At 43.0% G+C, this 13,722-nt stretch overlaps 1 long non-coding RNA gene across 2 annotated transcripts; it reads right to left on the bottom strand.

Annotated features, from left to right (window-relative positions):
- Positions 1-1,544: 1,544 nt before the first annotated feature.
- On the bottom strand, positions 1,545-4,457 carry LOC124676359. 2 transcript variants are annotated; one of them, XR_006993586.1, is made up of 7 exons: positions 4,372-4,457; positions 3,471-3,695; positions 3,326-3,391; positions 3,093-3,180; positions 2,877-2,934; positions 2,702-2,754; positions 1,545-1,976 (listed from the first exon to the last, which is right to left on the bottom strand). It is a non-coding gene; the product is annotated as an uncharacterized LOC124676359 (long non-coding RNA). The 2 variants fall into 2 exon arrangements; XR_006993585.1 differs by lacking the exon at positions 4,372-4,457 and having other exon boundaries at positions 3,471-4,364.
- Positions 4,458-13,722: the final 9,265 nt, after the last annotated feature.

A 13,722-nucleotide genomic window follows, 5' to 3' on the forward strand; every position in this document is an offset into this window, starting at 1 on the left:
CATTATTGTTGAATTGTATTGATATTCAAATAATTTAGAACCTGCAAAACAAAACAGAATTCAAATTTGAATTCAAACAACAAAATAGAAAGCAGAAAATATAAAACAAAATTTGAAAAAGGAAAAGAGAGGGAAAGCTCACCTTACCTGGACCGCAGCAGCCCGAAGCCAACCCAGCAACAGCCCATGCCAAGGCCCATGATCAGTCCAGCCCACATCCAAATACCGTTTCGCTTGCTTTAAGAATCGTGCGTGGAGAAATGACTTCGCCGTCGTCGTCTCCGAGCTCGACAGCGCGGCGGAGCCAGTAGGCCACGACCTCCTCGTCGATAAGCATGCCCGGACGTCGCCAGACCTCTCAGAACCGCGCCCAACTCGAATCGCGTCCGAGCTTATCCGCGGACGAGAACATCCGTGCCAGCTAGAAGCTTCCAGAGACCGCCACCTCTCCGACCATGGCCGTCACCGTGTCGAGGCCACAGGGCTTCCCTTGGCCTATAAATAGGTGGAGAGCATCGCCGTGCACGCTTTGTTCACCTCCGCCACTCCATTGCTGCTCAGACACCTTCTATCTCTCACACGCATCCACTTTCTGTCGCCGGAGTCGAAGACGAAGCCGACGGAGGAGGCCACCCCGGCCTCTGGCGCGTGGTCCAGGAGGAGCGCCTGGACTCAAGGAGCATCTGGGAGAAGCCAAGCATCCAGGGTAGCCGTGTGGAGGATCAATTTCCTCGTTCCTTTCTGCGGCACATCGCCGGGAAGTCTCCAATCACCATCGTCTCCATCGACCATCGCCGGAGCCGACCACGCCATCATGTTCAGGGTGAGCATACGCCTCTATAGAGCTAGATCTCGCATCCTAGAACCTCCTGCAACCTCCGATTCGATTCTTGCCGGAGTAGCAGCGCCGCAGTACCCATCGCCGGCGACGCTCCGGTGATCCCCTCGCTAAACCACCACCACCATTCGCTTCGCCTTGTAGTACTCGTTCGAATGCACCTAGTCGCGCGCCCTGGGAGGCAGTAAATCGGCGGCGCTGCCTTCAGCTGACCGCCGGCGTTTAAACGTCGGTGAGGTCAACAGCCTCAGTCAACTTTGACCGGTCCTCGCTTGCGTGGCAGTCGGCGTGGCCATAGGTCCCACTGGTCAGTGTCTTAAGCTAGGTGCGAACCGGTATCTTTAGTATTATCGTTTATTTCAAATTCCAGAAAAATACTGAAACTTTGTAAAATCATACAAAATTCATTTCAACTCAGAAAAATATGAATAATATATCAAAATGCTCACAAAAATAAACTCTATTCAAATAAAATATAAAACAAAAATGTGTGTCAAAATAAAAAAATTCACTTATTTTTATCTTTATTAATTATGCCTTTCTAATTGTTTAAAATGCAAATTGAATTCAATAAATAGTGAAGTTTCAAAATTAAATTTTAACTATTCAGTAACTAAGTAAAACTAGTAAAAGAGCACGTGCCACGCACGTATTACAATCTACAATAAAAAGATTACATTATGAATCTTATTTTTTTAGCGGAGTTTTTAAAGAGCAACTTTGAATGTGGCTCATGCCCAACCATGTAAGGACGGTATGCAACACACAATACACATAGCTAATTGGCCATGAGTCTTCCGATCGAGAGCTTGCTGAGCCCTGGCAGCGGTAGCTCTCAATGACACGGGTAAGTCAAAAAAAAAGTTGTATGGACTATGTTTAGTCCCAGGAGCTATCCCTAATGAAAATCAACAAAAATTCTGAAACTCAAAACTGTATTGAAAGTGAGCTCAAACACTGGGACATACAGTGAGAAAATTTGAGTTGTTTGACTTGGCCAATTCCCAAATTCCTCAATATTTCAACGTGCACATATCTCCAAATGCTAGAGAGGAAGTGCAGGAAACAAGATACATGTCATGCCAAATCATAACTTAGGAGGAGGGCTCAGAGTAAACTCGTCTTCATAATACATAACCTGAAACATATTGACAAAACTAAGCCAGTGACACTATTTATCTATCATCTTAGTAAACCATGGTTGTGAATTCAAAGCAGATTGGAAAACTGAAATAGCTTATATGATATAGCCTTCTTACATGTATAGGACATTACATGTTATAAGCAGAAATGTAAATTATTAACAATTAGCAGGAATAAAATCTTAAATCTTAAATGGGAAATTTTGAAGTTACATATATTTAGATAATTAGGATATCCATTCTGCTACAAGCATGAAAAGCAAAACCTATATCTAAGAACATAGAAGGTATATATCAGCAGTATACATGTGTTACAGAAGATCATTTATGCTTGCATAGATATAGAGCATATACCCGCTGGTTAAAATGGCTACGAAAGGAACTCCTTACTTTATGACATAATAATACAAAAAAATGGCTGGACCTGGATATCACCCTAGCATAGGCAGCATCAGATTAACTTTTTCAGTGCATCAGAAGCCTAAGGTCTCTATTTGATGTACATACAAAAAAAATGTTAAGTATGCACCTCCGCCTTCTTATGATTTGAGTAGCCCTCGTACTTGTACATTAAGAACAGAGTATAGAAGGTAGCCAATATATTAACTACTTTCTGGCAACTGTGAATTGTTTTCCTAAATACACAAATCAGCCATACTTTGGAGAATCAGAGCTGGCATTATAATAGTGAAAGCATCAAAGAGAGGAGACAAAGATGTACCTATGACAGTGGGAAGGTGGCGAGGTAGTTGGAGCACCTCGAAATACACAGACCTATGTTTGCATTTTGTTGTCATTTACATCTCATTGATGGAACAATGTAGCAAAAAGAAAAACAGCAAGACTCTCGAGAAAGAAGGAAACCAAGAATTCTGATAGGTTGTAAGAAACCTTACAAGTCATCAAGACATGTGGACAACTCCTATGTTCATAACCTGGTCACAGCTGCTGAAGCTGTTGCATAACACAAACATACACAAATCAGAAAAGGAGAAAGAGTAGTATAAAAAGGATATGGAAAATATATATGCAGAAAGAACATTAACTAATATTAATAAATAACCAGAATGAAGGAAGAAGAAACCTATTTTATCTGTACACAATGTGCTTACTTTTCCCCATGGGATCTATGTCTTTATTTGCCTTGGCCAAAATCCGAGTGGTCTACGTTGACACGCCCCTTGACAATGTAACCTAAAGCTGGCCATGTGAGAATACAGGTTCAGGGAGGTAAATACCAACTGTTGAAATGGTTTGCCCCTGGGTTTTGCTGATGGTCATAGTATGGAAAGAATATTTTAAATTGAGCAGTGATGCATAAAAATTTGTGGGATGACTTTTGTACCTAGTACAGCTGGTGTTCACACTTGATCAATAATACAGGAATGTCCGGACCCCATCTGCAACATACCTACATTGTCGAGAGAAACGGTTGATGATACCACAAGTGCCTTCATATGAATGGTAGACAGAATCCATTTTCATCTTACCAGGTGACACCCTTCGTGAGGATGGTCCAGATTCCACCTTGTTCTCATTGATCAAACAGGCACAATACCCTTGGCCACTCGATTGAGGTTTAGTTAAATTTTCAGAGACAATTGCAGCACTCTTTTGCCGTCAAGCCATAAGCTGCTTCTCTAGGTACTCGGCATCTTTTCTCAGCGGACAGCCAGGCATACCAACCTCGACAACTTGTTGGTCTATTTCTACTCCTGGTATTTGCAGCCACACTTGTCGATGAGTTCGTGAGGTTTTTAAATTAGTGAACCCCACAGATTGTGACGAAGAACTATCCATATTCGATTAAGTATATGTATAAGAAACTTTGTAAGATGAAATTGTGTGAAACAAAAGCATGACCGCCTATATATAGTAGAGAAGGTCCATGGAAAATTGTATTTATGAAAACCTCACAAATTGCAATAAACTACATTCTGAATAATATTCATGTAATATCCGAACAGAAAAGCATGACTGTAAAACTGGACTTTACAAATGATTTTTAACTAAAACATGTATCTCCATTCTAGAATCATAGTGAGTTGCTCTGGATTTTTTGGGTGAATCTATGGAGATTTTATAAGAACTATCCCTGGTGTATTGTCTCAAGTAATTGGTGATATGTCATGCATGTGAGAAATATGCCCCAAATTAAAAAGTGCGTGCACACACACATTTAAGATATATCCATGATATATTGTCTGCACTAATTGATGATATGTCAGATCCTGAGAAAATCCCCAAATTCCATAGCGAGCACACACACATTGAAGATATTTGCAATTTAGTCTAGTTTAGGATTAGGAAAGCAACAATTGAGTTGATTGTCCCCAAGCGGAGAAGCACTGAGCCAAGAGTCTCTCCGCTGGCGGTCGGAGACTTGTTCACCTGCGGATCGATGACATGCAGGGGCGCGCGAAGACGGGGCGAGGTCGACAACGTGCAGGGGTAGTCGACGGCGTCCTCGATGAGCCGTAGGCGCGCGGATGGGCGGGGCTTCCGGTGCCGTGTTGGAGGTAATCCATCGCGTCGTCGATGAGGTCGTACGCGCGCGAATCGGCCGGGCTGCCGGCGACGATGGGGCGGACGGGCGACGGTTGCGCGTGGATGGTGATGGTTAGGCGCGAAGCAGAGTGGTGGGCGCGGGCGTGTGCGAAGACGATGGGCGCGTCCAGCGACGCCGATGGGCGGCCGGAGGCTGAAGCTGAGGGCTGGGGCACAGGCAAGCCACCTAACGTCAGGGAAAAGGGCGGCGGCGTGCTCGCGCGGGCACAGCAGCGTGGATTAGCACGATCGGGATTGTCCATGGTCCGTCCGGCGGACAATTTCATGTGAACCATTTGATCAGATCGTTGACGGCCATGATGTATTGGATCACCACCCTCTCTCTCTTTTAATAGTAGTGGTGATGATTACCGCTGATATGAGAAAAAAAAAGTTGGTGTGATTGTACATAATTGATATGGTATAGTATATCACATATATCTGCAGTAGAGCTTCAAAAAGCACATAACGAACCTAACAAAGACAGTGACAATAATGTATGCTATCTAGCATAAATATGGGTTAGGGATTATATCATTTTTCTTTAGTGAGTTGCAACATAGTTTTCTGCCCACGGGGCTCAAACCTAGTGCCATAACCAAATAAAGGCAGTCACAACATCTAGACAAAACTGAAACATCTGATAAGAAGTTCAAGTATATAAACCAAGACATGACGAATGAAACTTTAGTCAATTCTTGCTTCCAAACCATCAAGTTCAGAAGCAGAATATTGCAAAGAAGAGGGTGGAGGTGATTGTCCTTATTACTCAAGCTGAAAGGATATATTATGCAATATACATAAACTAAAGAATTAGGATATAGCAACAATTGAACTGGAGCACTTGTAACTGTAACAGACACAAAAATGCATTCACCATATATGAAAATGAAAAGGAAGTTGCCAGCTTGCAGTAGAATTTTAAATGTAAATGTGCGTATCAAAATAGCTGAGCGCTTACTGGTAGTTGAGTAGGCAGATAAGTCATGCTTAATCCATAAGTCATCTCCTCTCTACTGATACTCTGAAACCATTACACCATAATTACTTTGGAGTACAACCTGTATCAAAATAATATTCTTAACTGTATTTTGTGCAAACCACAAGCACCGCTCCCTCGTATGTAAGTACAACTTGATCAATCCTGCACCCTTATTAAAGTAAGAAGTAGCAGGGTAAAAAAGAGGCAGCTAAAAAAATTGTTCCGTTTGTACACTTTGTTCATTTTTCCGCAATAAAAATAAACGATACGTCAAGATGTTGTAGTGTATCGCTCGTCTGTACACACGTTATTCAGTTTTCCACAATAAGGATACCCCGATAGGTCAAGATGTTGCAGTTAAAAAAACTATACCGTATGGACACACTTCATTGAACTATCCACAAAGAAGCATAGAAGATGGAGTAACGAACTCACTCCACTTTTGTTAAGTGTACATTAAGTTAATTACAAGCAAGAAAGATAAAATTTCTTGCCTTGTTTTTTGAGGTCACTAATATTGGCAGCATGCTGATAATAATAATTGGGGTTTCTCTACAAAATGCTCGATTACGTGCTTGACTCCTTGAACATACGCTTTTCATTGAATTGCAGCACGAAGCAGAAAACTGGCTGAGAACAAAAAAATATAATTTCTTAATTGATAAGCAGACTTGTATTGGAGTCATATCGATGTTAAAGAGCCAAAAACTGTCTCAGAGAAGAGTGCACCCGGCCAGAAACAGTGCAAATCACATAATTATGTTCTATTGGAGTCATATCGATGTCCATTTACAGTACAAATCATGTAGCGGCCTTTTATGTTCGAAAAGGGTTCAGATAAGAAAATGACAATTTTATCTTCCAATTATTGCTAGAAATAAGAGAAGACCCTTACGTTACTTTACAACAGCAAGTAGAATCCGAACAGAGGATGGTCTAGGTATTGGCGAAAGGACCGCTGAGGTGACAACACTGATTACGGACCGGCACAGGCCTCGGCAGTGTGCCGCACGCGGATGGATAGGGACGGCCATTGTTCTAGCCTTCCCATATGTATTCGCCGCGGCAGGCATTGACCAGGGGTGAAGTGCCATCATGGGCTGGAAACACAAACTCATAGGTAGTTATAGGTCTTACTATATGTCCAAGTCATACATGATTCCACCAAGACACGTGGACCAGAGGAACTGGATGTGGAATAGGCACAAAAATCTGAAATAAGAAAATGATTAGTAGTAAAAGGAGATGGAAAAGGTCCACAAAAAAACATGTAAAATCAGATGGATTGGCATATATAATAGGATAATAAACCTGTATCTGTTTCAGCACTTCTACACAACTCTGCAGCCTGGTTAACGGAAAAAATTATGAGAAGAAAATGATAATCCATGCCTGTTTAATCTACATTTCCAAATATTGTCAGGCCAAAAATAGTGATCCAGGAAAAATAAATTCGCCAATGGTGAAAATAAATTTGAATTTACAACAATCTTTATAACCTGTTGTAAATCGGCTCCTCTCCCACAGTTGACATAATAAGTTTCAAGTGTATGGTGATGTTTGATTATGAAGATGATCAAAACCTGAGGTGAATTCTGCACAAGTTCTGCAAACAAATAGCATGAACTACTGTGAATCTCAATCACAATTCTGCTTTGTGTGCATGTTCTCTCAAAGTCTCAACTCTAAAAAAAATTCAAAAGAACCTACGGTACATAACGATGGAGATGGAGGCACTGAAACTGAAGGCCCTCACCTGGATGAGAGACGATGGGAGCAACGAAGAGTTGCTGAGCCTTCTGCAGTCGACATAGACCAAGTCACCGAGATGACGCGGGACTTTGCGGGCACCCTGGTCCGTGGGCTTTTGATGGAAACGTACTTGATGCAAGTGTAAATAAAATTGGCGGCAACGGCAGATGTTGCAGACTTGTTGTGCATGCGCCGTCGCCCTGGGTGCCTCTGCTTGGTTCGAGCGCGGCGGCCGATCGTCAGCGGTGGATACTCTGGCTTGTTGGCTGCTCCATGTCCCGGGGGAGAAAGGCTGTGCCGGGGCCCGGTAGAGGCAGGGGAGCGCCGTTGGCCTACTCTTCGCCAAATCCGATGCAGGACGGGGCAGAGAGGCAGGGCGCGGTTCCATTGCGCATGAGAGTGGAAGCACTATTTCAGATTAAAAAAATTGAGAGAAGAGAGTGTAGCCACGGTAGGGCACTGGAGGACATTCCCTGTGAGCCAGAAGTGTTGCGGGACGTACCCCGTTGCGGTCTTGACTTCCACTCCGCCGGCCCACGATTCCGCTCATCCATTGCCAGGATCCGGCCGCCGCACACGATTCCGCGCGCCCGTAGCCCGTCCCCGGCGGCCACCTCACCTCCGGCTCCGCCTGCAACTGTCATTCAGCGCCACCTCACCTCCGGCTCGGGCCACAACTGCCAGGTACCGCTCGATTCGGTCGACAGCCTGCCGGTCGATCTCGGCCGCCGCCACCGACTGTTCCACCGTTCACCGAACCTCTTGCAGGCTCCCTTCCTTCCTCACGTGGCTCTCGTCTGGCTCGAGATATAAGGACGGCGTACCAGGGGTAGGCGGCGATGTGGCAGCAGTAGGGGCGGGCCAAGGCGTGGAGGCGGTTTGGGCGTGGTGTTCAGGAACGTGCGTTGGAGAGCGGTAACCAATACAGCGATAGGGGAGCGGACTGGCGGACAAAACGCGGAAGCTACGAGCATCGTTGGATCAATTGGCTAGCGGCTAGGAATCCTTGGATCACCACCCTCTCTCCCTTTTAATAGTAGTGGAGATGTTAAGATCAATTTTATTTATCATATTTACATTTACTTAATTATTAGTGGTAATTCATAAACCCTAATTTACAAATTACCATTTACCATTTCTTTAAATAGTAAAACCTCAAGAAAATATTATAAGCCAATATTATTTTAGTAAATCAAAACTTATTTACTTAAACATCTTTAGTTAACAAGTTAATTATTTTAAACCCTAATAACAATTATTAAACCCTGATTCTTAATTAAACCTAAAATAGGAGTTACCCTAATTATTAATTCTTGTGGAAGTTAATAAAATGTCAAACCATTACTAATTATGCTTCAAAGTAATTAGTTACCACACCTATATTTCCAATCATCATTTTAGGAGTTGTGCCATAATTTAGAAACCCTAGTTTCAAATTGAGTAAGACCTGGATCCCATTATTTCATATGATCATGGGAGATTTACTTGACATATAGAACCCTAATTAGCAACAATTGAATACATGCTTAGGATCTACTAGCATAAAACCAAGTCACATGAGATTATCATTTCATGTTCCTATTCTTAATTAAAAGCTATATGATCCACTAATGTCACCTAGGTAGAAACCCTAACTTGTTAATTGAATTAGTACCATTGATCACCACTCTTATATACCATACCATTAAGATCAACCTCAATCATTAAACCCTAGTAGAACCATAATGATAAACCCTAGTATCAACTTTGTGTAGCAAATCACATCACATGTTCCTATCCAACTAAACCCTACTTAGGAAATGATAAGCCACTTAGCTTAGAAACCAATAAAGATTATTTGGTAAAGCAAATATGAAGTCATAGTAAACCCTAACTCATAGAACCATCTTGATAACCATCCTTTGATATGATGCTTAGGAGAAACCATAGTAATAAACCTACTAATACTTGCTACATGTAGATCACTTCTACTTAAGCACCAACCAGATCCTATTAGTAAACCCTAATAGCACTTAGCTCCTATTTAAAGTAGTTCATATTCTTATTTTAACCCGTTCTTCAAAAGTTATTCTTTTGAAGTACAAATGTCAATCAAACCTTAGAAGCCCTATCCTTCTTTGAAATACTCATTATTTCTTAATTAACATGTTCTTCAAAAAGTTATTCTTTTAAAGTATAGTATAAGTAATCATTAACCATGTTCCGTAGAACTTAAAATTGACAACTGTTCTTTACATACTATTCCATCACTATTCTTATGTGTATGATTGTTATGATGCCTTCTATCACTTGGTTATGATGCTAATATAACCCAACCCTAATAAGAACCTTGTTTGAGAACCATTCTAAAAGTGCAACCAACCTTAAAGAAATCTTTACAACTCATACATCCTAAATCATCGAGGTTAGGTTACGCTCGGGACGATTGCATCTCATATTATGCATTATAGCATCTTTGCCAGTTCTTTAAACATTGTCCTTACCGGACGATGATGGTATTTCAGCATTTGGAGTTATCACATATCGAAGCTTTTGCCTGCATAATCTTGCAGTCAAGAAAGGCAAGTTCATCGCTTGCTCATGTCATTTGATTATTTGTATCAAACTATATGCAAAGTACTATACTTATCACTCATGCATTGAAAAGCAAAGTATTATTTTACAATTATGAATATGACTATGTGGTGGGCAATGGAACCATGCTATGTGTTGATATGGTGGAGGTTCCATTGCATGGGTACTACTCATCTAGGACTAAGTACCAATGCCGTCCAGTGATTCTAGCGCCGTACATATCGCGTTATCCATAAGATCTATAATGGCTCTGGGAAGTCAGTTGTATCTTTTCCCTTCTGCACGCCAACGGATCTGTAGAGCCGGTGGGGTGTTGGAGGCACCGCCGCAATAGGTTGGGATATCCTTTTAAATCCCCATCCATTAGTGATGATAAGCTCTACGATCTATGATGGATTGTCCGGAGTACACCGTGAGTAAAGCCGTATTATCGGGAGAAGTCTACCGGGGGTGTACGGTCGGACAAAAGGGTGGGTTTGCGGGGTCGCGGAGAAGGCGGTGATTGGCTTGGATCTTATACTTGGGCCTCACACCAAAGGAAGTGTGGACGGGGACATACTCTCGGCTGGCAACATGGTTAAGATCTCTTGTGGGGTAAAGTAACGCACCTCTGCGAGAGGGTATCAAGAATTGTGACTGTCACTCCCTGTTCCGGGAAGGGAACTGCGAACGCGGCAGGAAAGGAACTCCACGAAGTTCTAGTCAACCTGTGAAGACTGACGGGCATAGTTTTCAGAATAAAATAAACCTTTTGAAGAAATGTTTACAAAAACTTGCATTGTCCTGGTCTATGGCTGTAGCTAGTGCATGATACACCTATTTCCTAATATGAACTTGCTGAGTACGCTCGTACTCATTCTATCCCATTTGAACCCCCTTCTTAGATCAAGGCACCGAAGGAGAAAACTACCGTGGAACTCGAAGACAAAGGAGTCAACTGCAACAAGATGAAGAATCCAATCAAAGAAGTCAATGGAGTCAACTTCTGCATCAGCTAGAGTGAAAACTTAGACTAGTAATAGAAGGAAATCTTTTCCTAATCATAGCACCTAAGTAGCTAGATTTCTATAGCAAGCCAAGTAGCTCTTGAACTTGAGTTAGCAATAAGATAGACTACGAGTCGTTCTTCTGGAGCTTTATTTGAAGTTTTACCTCACTGTAAAGTAGGAGGTTGTGTTGATCTTATGTAAACAGCTCGTGTGTACTTCTATAGACATACCTTGGACTCGCATATGTTTCTGTTGTACCACTCTGAGAGATGTAATATGAGTGGAACGGTGTTTCACTTGTGTTATGTCAACGACTTGTGTACTACACCATGCAGTGGTACGCTGGGTCACCACATTAAACGATGGACATTATTTGTCATGTTGTTGAACTATTATTAATGTCTTTAATATGTAGATTCTGGTCTATACACTTGTTTCTCTGCCTGTGTATAATATTTTTGCATATTATCTCTTGGATGAATTTCTTAGAAATATCTGTCCTCCGTATATTTAATGAATTCATTGCAATGTTGCAAAAGAACTGGAGGGAACTTGAGACAATCAAGAAAGAGCAGCAGATGGGTGGTGCCGAGAAGACCTAGGTTCCTGCAAACGCAGTTAGACGACCACGCTCGAGGCTCGATCTTTCGGCAGGCTGAGTTGAAGCGCGCCGTCCTCTTTGACGCCAATGAAACAGTCATTGATTCCTATTATCCCAAGGAAGGGGAACCCAACACCTGGGACCAGTGTTTGACTTCCCTTGCCACAAGGGTGATGTTGGCGAGCACATTCTTCAACTACATGTCTGCATTGGGGATGAAGATGTTGGCATCCCCGTTGAGCACCAAGGCAAGGCGTTCACAATAAAAAGAGAAGCCACCCTCCAAGAGGGATGACAAGAAGTGTTTGAAGAGAAAGCCAGAACCCATGAAATCGCCTCAGGTGGTTCCTATGTCTAGTTAAAATTTCAAAGTTTTGCACTACTAATTTAGTTAAATTTAAACGTTGATATATTCATGTGCTAGGCCAGTATGGTTTTTAAATGAAGGCCAATGAGAAATTTTTAAATTTGGAAGTCATATTTTTAAGTTTCAAAAGAATCTAAAAAACAATCTGGATGTAGCCAATGAGAAAATCTATAAACGAGCAAAATCTCAATGTGAAAATATTTGTATTTTAGGCTACAAAAAAAATGACAAATATGTGGATATGAGTATAGCGAATATTGTACATTTCAAAACTATAAAACTTGTCGGATTTTACCATTTTTATTTATCCTAAAATACAAAGAATTTCATATTGAGGTTTTGCGTCTGTAGTTTACACCATTGGTTACATCTAGGATTTTTTTCACAGTTTTTTAAATTTTAAAATATAATTTTAAATTTTCCTAAATAAAGAGCTACATATACATCGGCCTTCATTTAAAGTTTTCAGGGCTAGTAAGCATTTGCTAGTAGCTTGCGTAGCAACTGAAAAGCTAAGCCTACGGGCCTACTAGTCCTCAGGTAGTAGATCAGGAAAATGTAGTTTGTATACTGTATAGAAGCTATGCTTTGCATGTTTCGAAATGGAAAATGATCTGATTCTCCCGGAGGATTAGACTCGTCCCGTCCTCCGCCTTGACAGCCTGACGCGTGTCCCCGCGTGTGGTGAAAAGAGTGCTCCCCGTGGTGGGTCCCACGCTCCTCATCCCCATCGTTATCCTCTAGCACAACCTCCACGCGAAACTTCCTGCCAGGAGATAGGGGAAGTCGATGGATGATTTTTCCGCCGGCGAGGTTGTTCCTCCGGCCGCCATGGTCACACCCTCGACCTCTCTAGCACCTCCCTCTCCCGCGCACCACTCGGGGAGGCCGTCGTCACCATCACGCCGGCGAGCGCCCGAGTCACGGAGGGCTTCCACCGGAGAGACTCTGCCTCCGACCGCCATGGTCAACAGCGCCGCATCTCGACCACACCAGAATCTCCCCTGCCGTGCACCACCGCAGAGGCCGCCGCCGCCATGGATCTGATGGTTGGTGGCTGGAGGTCGCAGCTCCGAGCGTCGCTGCGCCGTCGATCTGACGGTTGGTGCGAGGATGTTGCTTCCTTTGCGCCGCCGAGTCCTTGGCAGCTGTGACACCGCCGCTCCACGCCGTCCTGCTTCCTCTGCCGCCGAGTGTGGTGGTTAGTGGAGGCGCACCCAGGCGGGGGGAGCCGAGGCTGCCATGGAAGATGGTGAGGGCTAGCAAGGTTGAGTAGGACCGCCCCGCCGTCTTCTCCGGCAGGCCCAATGGTGTTTCTCGGTGCTTAGTGCGGTCGACATGAGAATATCCTAAGTTCCTAACGGCATGTTTTCGTAAGTTTGCTGCCATAGACATGCGGCGTTGCTATCAGCGGAGCCCGATTTTGCTACCTTAGACCTCTGATGTTGCTACCGACAGAGGGCGGCTTTATACTACCGATAGAGTCATGTTTTGCTATCTTAGGTGTTCGATGTTGCTACCGACGGTTCTGGGGTTGCTACCTTAGTTACAGGGAGTTGCTGCAACTATTTTTTTTGGTGGCGTTGCTGCAGGCGAGGTCTCCTTCACTGTATCTGCAGGGCGAAGCTACTAGTTTGCTACCGGCGTTATGCATTTTTGATACAATATCATTTTTGTGCTATACATATTCTGTGTTTTTGCTACATTCTCATAATTTTTTGATACAACTTTTCTGTGTTTTTGCTACAATTGTACCATATGTTTGCTACGGGGGTTTCCGGCGAGACTCCGGCGAGCTCAGATTTTTTGCTACATGCAGTTGCTACATTATCATTTTTCTGCTACAATAGCATATTCTTTTTGCTACGAGCTCTCCGGCGAGGTCTCCGACGAGGTCTCCGATGAGCTCAGCCTTTTATTTGATTTTCGT

Source organism: Lolium rigidum, chromosome 7 (genome assembly GCF_022539505.1).
Source record: "Lolium rigidum isolate FL_2022 chromosome 7, APGP_CSIRO_Lrig_0.1, whole genome shotgun sequence".
Lineage (NCBI taxonomy): Eukaryota > Viridiplantae > Streptophyta > Magnoliopsida > Poales > Poaceae > Lolium > Lolium rigidum.